The sequence below is a fragment of the Gorilla gorilla genome, chromosome 3, assembly GCF_029281585.2.
Source record: "Gorilla gorilla gorilla isolate KB3781 chromosome 3, NHGRI_mGorGor1-v2.1_pri, whole genome shotgun sequence".
In the NCBI taxonomy this organism is placed as follows: Eukaryota; Metazoa; Chordata; class Mammalia; order Primates; family Hominidae; genus Gorilla; species Gorilla gorilla.
Window position 1 is genome coordinate 202,865,514 of NC_073227.2, and position 12,885 is coordinate 202,878,398.

Consider the following 12,885-nt stretch of genomic DNA (forward strand, 5'->3'; position numbering starts at 1 on the left):
GATTTTCAATTTCATGCTAAGCTTTGCAATTTATTAGTGTTATTTAAGCTAATGTACTATTATTTTGCATATTTTATATAATTTGTTATTCATGCAATGTGATATTTAAGTATTGGGGATCAATAAGTCTACTTTGTTTCTAAATTTGTATAATTAAAGACATTCAATTAAATATCCTACTACATCGACTTTTTTCTGGGAATTGTTTTCTACGAAATTTTTTCTATCCTTTTCAAAACTTGAGACCATGTTTTAGTAAGCAGAATTTTTTAAAAAATATTTTAACAGGAGTATTTGATTATGTGCATTGAAGCTCTATAGTAATAAGATTCAAATGAATTTGAATTATGAAATGTTAAGTGATGACAGTGAGATGATTTTGTACAAATTTTACTATATAACCAGGAAATCTGTAGATCACAGGCTTAATTTTTCACATTTACTCATCTCTGTAGTGATTGTTTTAAATGCTAGAATGTGAAATCTACTAGATAAATCTCTATTTTTTAGGTTAACATGTTAGTGGATGGGGAAGGAAATATATATTATATCTCTAATATATACACATACACACACATACATACAACCTTAATACAGAATTAAGCGTTTGTGCAACCTCCCTATCTGGCGCACTTACTTTGCCATTCCTCTCTATCAAGTGCAAGGGCAGGTACGGAGATCCAGTTATAAAATTTCTACCTGCTTTGGTCTTTGCACCACATGACTGGTAAGACCTTCCTGGATTCATGCATTTATTAACGCTCTATACCTAAAAACAAGACTCGTAAGAGCAAGAAATTTAGTTGGTCTCACACTAAGGATAAACCATTTCCTGAATTTCTGCAAAGACATATTAGTCATTACTACAGGTTACAGCGGGTGTTCCTGAATCCTGTTCAAACTGGAAGAGGGCAAATGTGCTTCTCTCAGAGAAGGATTATTCAGTGGCTTGAGCCTCTTATTCTTTCCTATTGGCATCTTGCACCTTTCTTCATTTTCCTACTGATAAGCTTTCAGAGCCTGGTCATTCCTATTTACGCTAAGGTTCTTTGTAATATTTGAAAGCCCCTTCTGAACTCTCTCATGTGCATGCTCTTTCTTCACTGTGCTGTTTACTTGTAGGCATTTGAAGTCATTTTCCTACATGGTTTTTTAATATATTTCAAGGCCTCTTTCCTGCCATTTTTACTATTTCCCTGACTATGAATATCTTTAAAACATTAGAACTGCTTATTGTCTAAAATTCATAAGTCATTTGGAGTTTGTCTATAAATAATAAAAATAAACATATGAAAATATTTTGAAATTTTGAAATGCTATCTTTTTTAAAAAATCTTGCTTTGAAAAAAATATAGAATACTGCTAAGAATATGAGCTTCTCTGCAGGACTGAAGGAGAAAAAAACTTCTAGAAACAGCTTGTTTGTAGGTTGCATTCTAGATTGTTTAATAGGATATTTTATGTCTTTATGAGGCTCTCTCCAGGGAAGCCTGTGGTAACATAAATCTAATTTTCCTGTTGACTCAACTTCAAGATTTAGTAAGAATTTTGTTTGAATCATTTTGGTTCAATTTTTTGAAGATTATTAAGAGAAAATGATTATTTGAAGATTATTAAGAGATAAACAATTGTTTGAAGATTATTAAGAGACAAGACAATTTTGCCTGGGTCTGCATTTCCTCAATTCATTTTTTTTCTTTATTTTAAAGTAATGGTTCTGATTCTTTAGTGTTCATTAGTTGATTCCCTGAACAAATATTTATTAATTGACCACTGTGTGTTAGACTATGTACTACATTCTGGGAAGTAATGGAGAGAAACCCCACACAGGATCTCTGCCCTAAATCGTGCATTTGGAGCCCAGGAGTCTGTATTACAACAACTACCACAGGTTGATTCTGATGCTAATGATTTATGGACCACACTTTAAGAAATAATATTTTTGTGTACAAATGCATTTAAATATAGAACTGGTAAATTGTGGCAATGGAATTAATCCTTTAACAAAAATAAATTTTGTTCAGTGCAGCCAAAATAGGACCTGCTGTCCCATCCCCTGGGCCCTGTGTCCCAAAGTGTGGCAACGGTGGGGTTTGCAGTGACCTTACTGTCCTGCAGTGAGACAATGCTGCTTTCCGAACACCAGCAGCTGGAAGCTTAGTTGCTACATCAGGAGGAAATCCATGGCTTCACAATTTCCATATGGATCTATTTTAGATATGAAAATCCCATCCATATGGAAAACATTATAACAGAGAATACAAGTGAATTAGTAATTTCACAGCTTTACACACCTAAACCTTTAGCATTAAGGTAATTTTCACTGGTTAAATTTGGAAAATAAAAGAGTAAATCTGCCTTGCTCTTGAGGGTCACTATTTTCTTTTAAGTAAAAATAGACATGGTGCCATAATCATATTAAAGGTAAAGAGATAACTGTTAAATTTGACGAGGTATCATTTGCATTGGTTCCCTTTCAATCTGTCTGCAATCCTACCCTACTCATGGGCTTTCTATGACCCATATGTTTTCAGAAAAAATTAAATCCCCTTAACAACGAAAATTGTTGCATTTACTTCTTATCTTTCCTCCTTTCTTGGGGGAAAAACATTATATTGATCATAACATATTATATAACATAATGTATGATTGATATAACATCTATAAAATACATATATTTATATGCAAATAGAAATATATTGATAGACATACCAACTATGTGCTTTGTATAAATATGTATTATATATAAATTATATGTATTTTGGCAAACTATACTATGTGTGTACATACACATATGTATATAATATTGTTTAAGAATATTAACTTTCCAAGCTTGTATATTAGAGCTAAAATTAGAGTTTCTTTTAAAGATTATTTATAAATAACTTGAAAGAAAGTCTATATTAGAGTACAATTTTTAAGTCAAAAAGTTGTATTCCACTATATGTGTAATTGCAAAACCTGCTCAGGACTGAAAAGACTAAAATTCACAATGTCAGTCCTTGTTTATACAAGAAATATTATTTGAAACTGAAGTTAAAGACCAGAGAGTTGTTTTGGTTATTTTTAAATTATTATTGTTGACTGGGTGCACGAAACTGTATGAAATATAGTGACACTTTTGCATTGCCCCCTTTATCTATTCTAGTGCCACCAGACAAATCAATACATTTCTATTTTTAGAAATCGTGGAGTTTAGAATCTCATCTTAAAACTGAAGCAAATTAAGAAAGAACAAAACCTGCTAATGTCTCTTGTACTCTCCTGTGAAACCTTAAGTTCACGTCCAAGTGCACGGAGTTGAACATTTAAGCTAGAAGCTTTATAGGTCATCTAGTGACTCTTATTTTACAAACAAGGAAACAGAAACATGAAGAAGCTTGGGCTAAGATTGTTGGTGACGAAGCCAGAAGTAGATTCAAAGTCGTTTAAAGTCTATCGATGGGACACAACAGAAACGAGCTCTTCTAGAAATGTCCACGTTGTTATTTTCGTGCATGACCTCACTGCAGTGCAATATGAAGGATGATGGGTACTCAGTATCCAACTCAGTTATCGTGTGTCCACAAACAGTGTTCTAGCTGCCTGTGTTAACACTGCATGATAATGGAAAGCTGAGTGCTTTTACCGTGACAGATGTCAATCATCAAATCAACCCCAACATCAAAACGAATACTAAAGGTTTTTAGATTCACGTATTACTGAGATTCTTGGTGGTAAGTGTAATAATATAATACATATTGGAAATATCCAAATCCCAAAGAATAAATTTGTTTAAGGACAAAAATAAATTGAGGGATGTAAGAATGTGTTTACAATGGAATAAAAGTGATGTGATGAATCAGGCTCAGCCCAGAATCGCCAAGGCTAATTTTTCAAATGTCAAACACGGTTTGGGGCAACTGGAGTAGTAATCCAGGAGCCCCAAACCTTTTTGCTTCTGGAATTCTCATAGAGAGAACAGGCTGCTTTTAGGGATTGTTTGAGTTGATGCCACAATCCGAGTTCCTTTACGAGCCAGTGTATAGAACAACCCACACATCCATTTGTTTTTGTGAGCTACAGATGGATAAGCAGAAAATAACCATTTGACATTAAAACTTACAGTTCACTCATAAACAGTACAACCAAGCATTCACATTTCAGCTACAGTGAGGGGTCTTCCAGAGAATTATATCAGTGGTAACACAGTCATAAGTAAAAGTGCTTAATATTCCTGTCTACAACCAAAGGAGGAACATTACTCCCCTAATTAGTGAATGGAAAAGACATTAGTATAACTGAAATGGCTATATAAATCAGTTTCTTGTTTTAAAAGATGAAGAAACAATTCTTATTCTGAGAAAGATGTGAGAGTTTACAGGCATCTCAGTTGGACTGTTAATTTCATTTGTAAATTGTGTGACTATAACTAATAAATGTGTGCAAGCTTTCATAAAATTATATTGTTGCCCCAACAGAAACATTTTCAGCAATGATGAGCAAAGTCATTTTCCTATTGTTGTCACAATAAGTTGTCTTTAAAAAAATCTCTAGAGAAAATGATTAATTAGATTTCAATTATGCTGCAGAAAAAAATGTACTTTACATACTCACACACTAAAAAGCATTATAGTATTTCTTTAATGTGTTTAAAAATTCAAAAATGTTTTTAAAAGCCACTTAAAAAGTCAAAGCAAAAGCAAGCTAATGGAAGATGGTGTCATCCTTCAAGTTGATGTATGTTGAGTTTCCCCCACGTCCTTTTGTATGACATTACACAGACATCATTGGAATTTTTCTAAATTATCTTAGAAAATTCTGAAATACCCATTATGATCTGCTGACAGACACAAGGATAATCTCTATAGTTCTGCCATGGGTTGAATGAAAGACCAAAATTAATGTTACTCCCCTTTAAGAGGAAGGCAGATTAGCTAGGCATGGCTGCTATGTTTGGCTTGACTGCATATTGGTATTAAAAGCATCTCTCTCTCTCTCTCTCTCTCACACACACACACACACACACACACACACACACACACACACACACAGTCTTCCTCCAGCCCCCGACCTTGAATATTCCTTGTCAAATTTAAATCCTCTTTCTCTCTTCCTGCCTTTCTCTTCTCTCTCTTTCCCTCCCTCCGTTCTGCTTCCCCCTTTTCCTTCCCATATTTCCCAATTCATTCACTCATTATTTCTTCCTTGCTGATTTCTTTTTATCTTTAATTTTATTTTTACTTATTTCTACTCTCCTTACTCTCAATTCTCATTTTTCTCCTATTTCTCAGTAACCCTTTCTTTACTTAAAAATTATGACGATATCTCCAATGCTTTAATGTACTTTGTTAGTCAACATGATTTGATTAACAAGAGATTAAATTTTAATAGCATGTAAGTCATCTTATATGCTGTTAATATAAATTTGATACATTTTTGTATCAAATTTGTCTAGAAATAAATTTTGGTATTTGCTTCTTTCATATGACATTTAAAATATTTTTAAATGGCATTTGTTTGAAAAAGCCACGTAGAAAATTTGTATTTCTCAAAACTTTAAAAGTTGAACAAAAATCCATATTTCTATAGTACAGTAGTACTTGTTATATTGAGAGGTTTTTTAGATTTTGAATTATAATTTTTACAACTCTGCAAACCATGTTATTGCTATAAAAATATTATTTGCATGAAACACATATATTCTCCTTACGTGTTTTTTTAGCTAGGTGAATTACTGCTGCTTTGTGATGTGCCAATGTGTTCTACATTTTAAATTTTAATATTAAAATATTCTAAATATGATGGGTAAAATATTGGTCTTAGAATTTATTTTCCATTACTCTAATAAAGCATCCTTTGTTCCACTGAGTGTTTTTAAGACACAGCCCAAGTTACCTTTCTCTTAAAATAGTTAAGTACATTGCCTCTTATTTCCAGTTTTCTCCTTCACTCCATTCCGCACATCCAAAATTATTTAGTTTTCAAATTACATCACCACTGGAGGTGAAGCCGTTTCATCTCCCATGCTTAGCTGCTGCCGGAGGGGACAGACGGGATAAAGCTGGGAATGGGAAAAGGATGAATTGCATTTTCAGTCTCAGGTCACTCTGGTGCAAGTGATCGGAAACCCACTTCCCAAAGAGATACCTCTTTTATAGAAAATACTCAAGTGTCAGCCTCCTTCTCCACTACAAGACCCCCTTATTTCCTGGCTTTGTTCCTCTGAGGGCCAGTTTCCTCTGAGAGAATACTTTTACAAACTATCGTAATATGACTTTCTAACTTTCTTTGGGGCAAACCCACCTATTTGCAGCTTCCAGATCGCCTTAGCATTCATGCGCTACCCCTCCCAGCACTCTCAAAGTTCAACCCATAGAACATAGTCGATTGTAGCACTCCATGTCCCAAAGTCGGAGTTACCCAGCATAGAAATACACCACAACCCTCATGGGATAGATGCTGCCTCAGGATAGCCAAGGTGAGTTTTAGCACTCCCAGAAGAGTAAAACCATTAGACAGGGTTGTGTCATTTCAAATCTGATGCTTTTAAAGATCTCCCATCTGTAGGATAGATACGAGTCCTCCTTTTCCTGGTATTCCAACAAGCACTGAATCAACAGTGTGCGCATGTGTGCGTGCACATATACACACGCACGCACGCAAACGCACACACGCACGCAAGCACACGCACGCATACACGCGCACACACGCACACACGCACACGTGCACACACGCACACACACTCATGCACATCCACACTACTCAAAGACAAACAATAATTTTCAAAAAGAATAAGCATACAAGCATAGTAAGGAAAAGCAATATTGAGCCAACTAAACACGCTTAGGAAAACATCAGTACTGTGTAGGGTTGGTACCCCTTTCATCATCCTCTGAATTCTAAAGCTTGCTCAGAAGCCTATAAGTACATAAAATACAGCGACCACTGCGACATTTTAAGTCTACAAAGCTGTTTGCCCCTTGACAAATATCTTCTACATGCCCAAAGAAAGCCTGGGTCATAGATTTTAAATGACCTCCAAAGCCACTTGCCTACCTGTTGAGCAGATCATCAAATTCAGAGCTCCAGTTTTAATTACCAAATTTACCTCTTTCTGACCAAACCAAGAGAAAAGTCAACTCAGGGCACGTCTTTCCAGCCAAACCAAGAGAAAGGTCAACTTCAAAGAATTTAAAGAAGCAAGAACCCACAGTGGATCCTCAGGCTTTTAATACCTTACAAGAGAAGGTCTTAGCAAATGGAGTGCTAAATAAAAGTGGGACACTAAAACATCGGGTGATGTGTGGACACCTGATTGGCTGGACATGAATAAGTCAGTGTTGTGTGACAGAAGGAAGAGAGAACTTAATGTCAGAAACCTTAACTTCTTTTCCTTCGTTTATTATTCAGCTAACATTTATAACTGGGTACCCCCCTGAGTGGCAGGTGCTAGGTTCAGGTCCTTCCTCCACCACTCACTGACTGTGGGACTTTGGGTAAATCATTTACTCTTTCAGGGGGCTCACTTTTCCTATTTAAAACTTTTTCATGGGGTTCACTTTTCCTATTTAAAATCAAAAAACAAAATCTGGCCTTCTTGTTTGTTGCAAGGGGTTTTATGGTGAGGTACCAATGAGATATTTGTGGAAGCACTTGCAATACATAGCCTTCTCTATAAAATAAATGTAAGTTATTCCTTTGTGCTATTCCAAAAATTATTTTTGCTCTTAAAAGAGGTAATATCTACATTAGAAGAAAACAACTCAAAAGAACAATAGTCTGTATTAATATTTCAGCGCTTCGTATATACCAGGCAAGCATTACACATATCATCTCGTGTAATTCTCACAAAACACTATGAAGTTGCTATTATAATCCTGGTTCCTGTTTTACAGGTGACCAAGGGAGGATGAGCAACACCTTAAAAATAAGAAAGCCAGTGTAGTGGTGATGGTTTCAGAACACTGTGAACGTACTTAATGCCACTGAAGCTTACACTTACAAATGGTTAAAGTGATAAACGTTATGTGTATTTTACCACAATAAGAATAAATAATAAAAGCCAGGAACCAAAGCCAGACAGTATGCAAATACCTTAAGAAGTGAGATCACAGGGCCATGCCAGTTATCTCAGACTAGCAAAGACAGGCATTTATTTTTCTAAAACAAATAGGCATTTGTAGATCTATAGTTTTATCTACTTACTTTTTAGTGTTTAGAAAAACTGAAGTTTGTGTACTCAATGTCAAGCAATTTTATTGATTATTTGATCTCTAACTGTGGCTCTCCTGGACATGAGGTAGATGCATGATCTCCTCAAGGGAATTTATCTCCACAAACTGGATACATAGAGTTTTAAAAACAAATATCTGATATTCTATTTTCTGATTCAAACCAAAGTATTTTGCTTTATTGTAACCTTAGTTAAACTTTTACGTTGCCAAACTAGAATTCTTCATGAAATTCTCAAAACTATATTGGGTTATATGTATTTAAACCATGTTCCATGAAAATATAAATGATCCTATAACATTTGCAACCTAATCGTAATTCATTTTATAATGGCAATCTCAAAACACGTTTGTTAATTGTGTTAATTATATCACTCTCATTGACTTTCTCAGCTCACTTTCCCTTTTGGTGAAGAGATACTTATGACATTTAGTGTTTAATGTCATTAGCTTTTTTTCTGAATAAGGGTGGGAATATTGTTCAGCAATTTTGAAATCTAACAGGAATAAATGCAGGATGTGGAGGCATCTGTTGACTATACACATGCTGAAGAATCACAGTTGTTAAGAAATAACAGCAATCTAAAAGGGAACGGAAATATACCGGGGGAAAAAAATGGTCCAGGAGGGTTAAGAGGAGGTGCTTTGGCAGATTGCTCTGCCCAGCATGCTGTAATAGCCCTTTCCAAAGCATATTGGCAAACTATGCTGAACGATCTTGATAAGGGAGATTTAATTAAAATGCTGTAAGCATAAGATCTCTGCCTTCGTGCTATAGAAGATTTTGTTGAAAGAATCTTATTACAAACCTAGCAGGATTTTTTAAATGTTTTATTCACTTGTAGCCATCCCACTGATTACAGTTGGAAGTATAACACAACCAGTTGGTTCTTAATAAGGGCTTTTAAAAATCACAGCATGTTCTTCAGTCCCTTAGTACAGGATGAATGTGACATCAGGGACACAAATATCATTACCTTGATAAATTACTGACGGCATAATGATTATGGAAATTGTCATCGACTGATCATCAGTCACAATTTATTTCAAATCAATGTCTACAATTTGTAGCCTGGATGGAAGTTTTATCAAAACCCCCTCTGGTATAGTACAGCTCTTGGTAGCTAACTTCCTCCTAAGAGCATTACAGCCTTGTCATACATCATCTGCTGTTCATGAATGGAGCCACTCAATGATTCCGTGGCCTGAAGCAATCCGAATTAGTCAGAAGAACACTGGGATACCACACACTCATAGGCAAGCCCGTTCAGAAAAGCAGTTAATTTAAGAACCAGCAAATGTGCCAAACTACAGTATCCTTCCCTAGACACAGAGTTTCCCATTTTTTTCCCCTTTCCAACTGGCAATAAATGGTAATGTTTGACTTTACTACACTGTTAAATTGCAAATAAATTGTTGCCGAATCATGCCATAATAGACGTTTATGTCTTTAAAGCAATCTCTGTACCAGGAAACATAATCTGCATGCCTTTGTCTGAGACTTGGTAGTGTTCCATTACTCTTTTCCAACACATTTAACATTTCAAGTAATTTTAGGTCAGTAGGGCCCAAGAAGTCAATCCCTGTGGTATTCTTATGTAATATTTTTCTAATTTTTAAATTGGTCATCATTTATGAAGGATCACAAAATGATCAATGTCAGTGCTAGCTAGTGATGAACTTATATGAGGAATACTCTGTCCCCAAAAGGCTGCCTTCTCAGATTAATAATAGAGACTACAGAGTATGCGTTAGCTAGCATAAGGGTTTGATTGGAATATTGGCAAGAATGGATTTTTTTTTAAGGCTGTGTTTTCTACTTTTGCTTCTTTACAGGAAAACTGAAATAATTGGTTGGGTATATACTGTGGTTGAGATAGACAAGCGAATATGGAGAAATATAACAAAATAAACATACAAGAACTGAGTTCTGTTCTGTTTTGTGAAACAACATTGATGCAATATTATTTTTAGAGGGAAGAAGATGATATTCACATAAATGGGCCAGTGGAAGTAGGTTGAAGTAAAATTTAACATTTAACTTGTTATTGTGTTATTAGACACTGTAAGCTTTCTTTGTGTTTTGGATAAAGTTTGGTAGTAGTAACATTACTCCTTAATTTTATAGTTCTACTTTCAAAATACCACATGAAATTAGACACTTGATAGATGTTTTCTAATGAAGATAAGGTAAGATTACTAGCTCAAGTTTAAGATTGGCATGTACTTCTCTAAACTTATATAACAATTCTCAAAAGCCCAACATGAAATGAGGAAAATTGAGGCAATATTAATGATTCATCACTTATTAAGTGTCAGTTATGATTCAAGCATCCTGCTTACCATCCCAAGTACATTATTTTTGGTAACTCTCAGAAGAACCCTACAGGGGTTTGTTTGGCTCCCAATTTCAAATAAGGAAAGTGAATCATAATTGCCTAAGATATTGAAAAAGTGTAGTGGGCAGATCTGTTTGAACTTAAGGTTATTATTCTTCATGCTGTGCTAAATTCCTTGGAATATGAATGATATTTAAGATGTAGAAACTAGTTAAGTCTTGCTTTTCAAATCTTTATGTGACTAGTATTTATGGAGTGTTTGTCATATTAATAGTTGTATATCAAGTGCTATTAAGAAAGAAAGAAAACAGAAAATGAGAATAAAGGAAGGAGAGAAAGGGAGAGGATGGAAGGAAAGAAGAGAGGGAGGGAGGGAGGACAGGAGGAAGCAAGGAGAGAAGGAGGTAGGAAGGAAGAAGGGAGGAAGAAAGAAAGGAAAAGAGGGAGGGAAGGAAGAAGAAAGAAGGAAGGAACAAAAGGAGGAAGGAAAAGAGGGAGGAAAGAAGGAGGGAAGGAAGGAAGGAAAGGAAGAAGGAAGGAAGGAAGGAAAGGGAGAGAAGGAAGGAAAGGAAGAGGGAAAGAAGGAAGGAAAGGGAAAGAAGGAAGGAAAGGAAGAGGGAAGGAAGGAAGGAAAGGAAGAAGGAAGGAAGGAAGGAAAGGGAAGGAAAGGGAAGGAAAGGGAAGGAAGGGAGGGAGGGGCACATGGTCCCAGACCTTGAGGAATTTACAGTTACCCCTACCTCAATGTTCTCCTTCCTCTTAACTTCCCAACGGAATCTGGGACATTGGACAAATCTTTTCTGAGCACCAACAACATGCCAAGACCTATAAATCTAAAGCAGTCCTCGGTGTTCCCCCCTGGCTTCATCTACAAAGCCTCCTCTGCTTTCTAAGTGCATGAGCTCTATCAATGACACCCCCCTCTTCCCAGTCAACCCATTTGAGATTTTATTATTGCCTGCACCTACTCTCTCCAATATCTCATGAATAAGTAAATCTTGCTGATTTATCTTCTGTGGTGTACCCCACATAGATGTTTCCCTTTTTGCCCATTCTATCAATGCCCGTGCCTTATGCACTGGCAATAGTGCCGAATTGTTTCTAACAAAGTTATAAGTGATTTGGTGTGATTGTCCCTCCAGCTGATACTTCTGGGATGACTTCTTGGTGTGGCATGAGGTTCTGTGGTCCCAGTCCTGTGTGATTCCCTGGGCAGGCTGCTCCTCCTGGACTGACAGGCATACTGGCTCTCTCTGTTGTATTTATCTTGAATCCCTAGCTTCTGCTCTGTACACACCGGAGGAGGTCGGCACTCAGCATAAGGATGGTGAAGTGAAGTCTGGGCCACGGCAGCACCTGGACAGAGTAGGAGGCAGCACCACAGTGGTTATAGCGACAGGCAGACTTGGGTTTCAGGGCTTATTCTGTCACTTACTTGCTGTGTACTTTAGGCAAGTTTATTCATTTGACAGATAGTTATTGACCACATGCTCCATGCCAAAGCAATTTCTGGGGCAAACCATGGTGATCAAAACAGAAAAGATACTAAGCTCCATGGCGTTTACTTCTAATGGAAGAAGATAGGCAAGTAAATTACTTAATAATTGAGATTATTTCAGATACCAGTAGGGAATATTTTTTCAAGTTGGGTGATGTGATGGAGGGGAAGGTGAGGGCATGAGAGGCACTGAATTTAGATTTGGTGATTAAGAAAGACCTCATTGAAGAGAAATGTTTGAGAATGAGCAGAAGAAACCAGCCAGGAAAAGATCAAGGGCAGAGGTTTTGGTTGGGTGAACAGTAAATACAAAGACAGACGGCAGAGGGAAGGCCAGGGTGGCTGGAGGGGGCAGGTGAGGGGAGGGGTGGTCCAGGGGAGGGGTGGATGAGATCTGAGCAAAGGGCCTTGTCAGTCATGAAAAGAGACTGGATTTTTGGCCAGGTGCAGTGGCTCATGCCTGTAATCCCAGCATTTTGGGAGCCTGAGGCGGGAGAATCACTTGAGGTCAGGAGTCTGAGACAAGCCTAGCCAACATAGTGAAACCCTGTCTCTACAAAAAAAAAAAAAAAAAAAAAAAACACATTAGCCAGGCATAATGGTGTGCACCTGTAGTCCCAGCTACTGGGGAGGGTGAGGTGGGAGAACCCCTTGAGCCTGGGAGGCAGAGGTTGCAGTGAGCTGAGATCATACCACTGCACTCCAGCCTGGTGACAGAGAGAGATCCTGTTCCCCCAAACAAAAAAAAAAAGAGAGAGAGAGACTGGATTTTTATGCAGGTGTAATGGGGAAGCCATCGGCAGTGTTGAAGCAGAGGAGTGGCATGGCCTGACGT

At 36.8% G+C, this 12,885-nt stretch overlaps 1 long non-coding RNA gene across 1 annotated transcript in view; it reads left to right on the forward strand.

Annotated features, from left to right (window-relative positions):
- LOC134758375 (uncharacterized) overlaps positions 1–12,885 on the forward strand; it is a 1,115,837-nt gene that overhangs the window by 918,974 nt on the left and 183,978 nt on the right. The gene's annotated exons all lie outside the window — the stretch shown is intronic.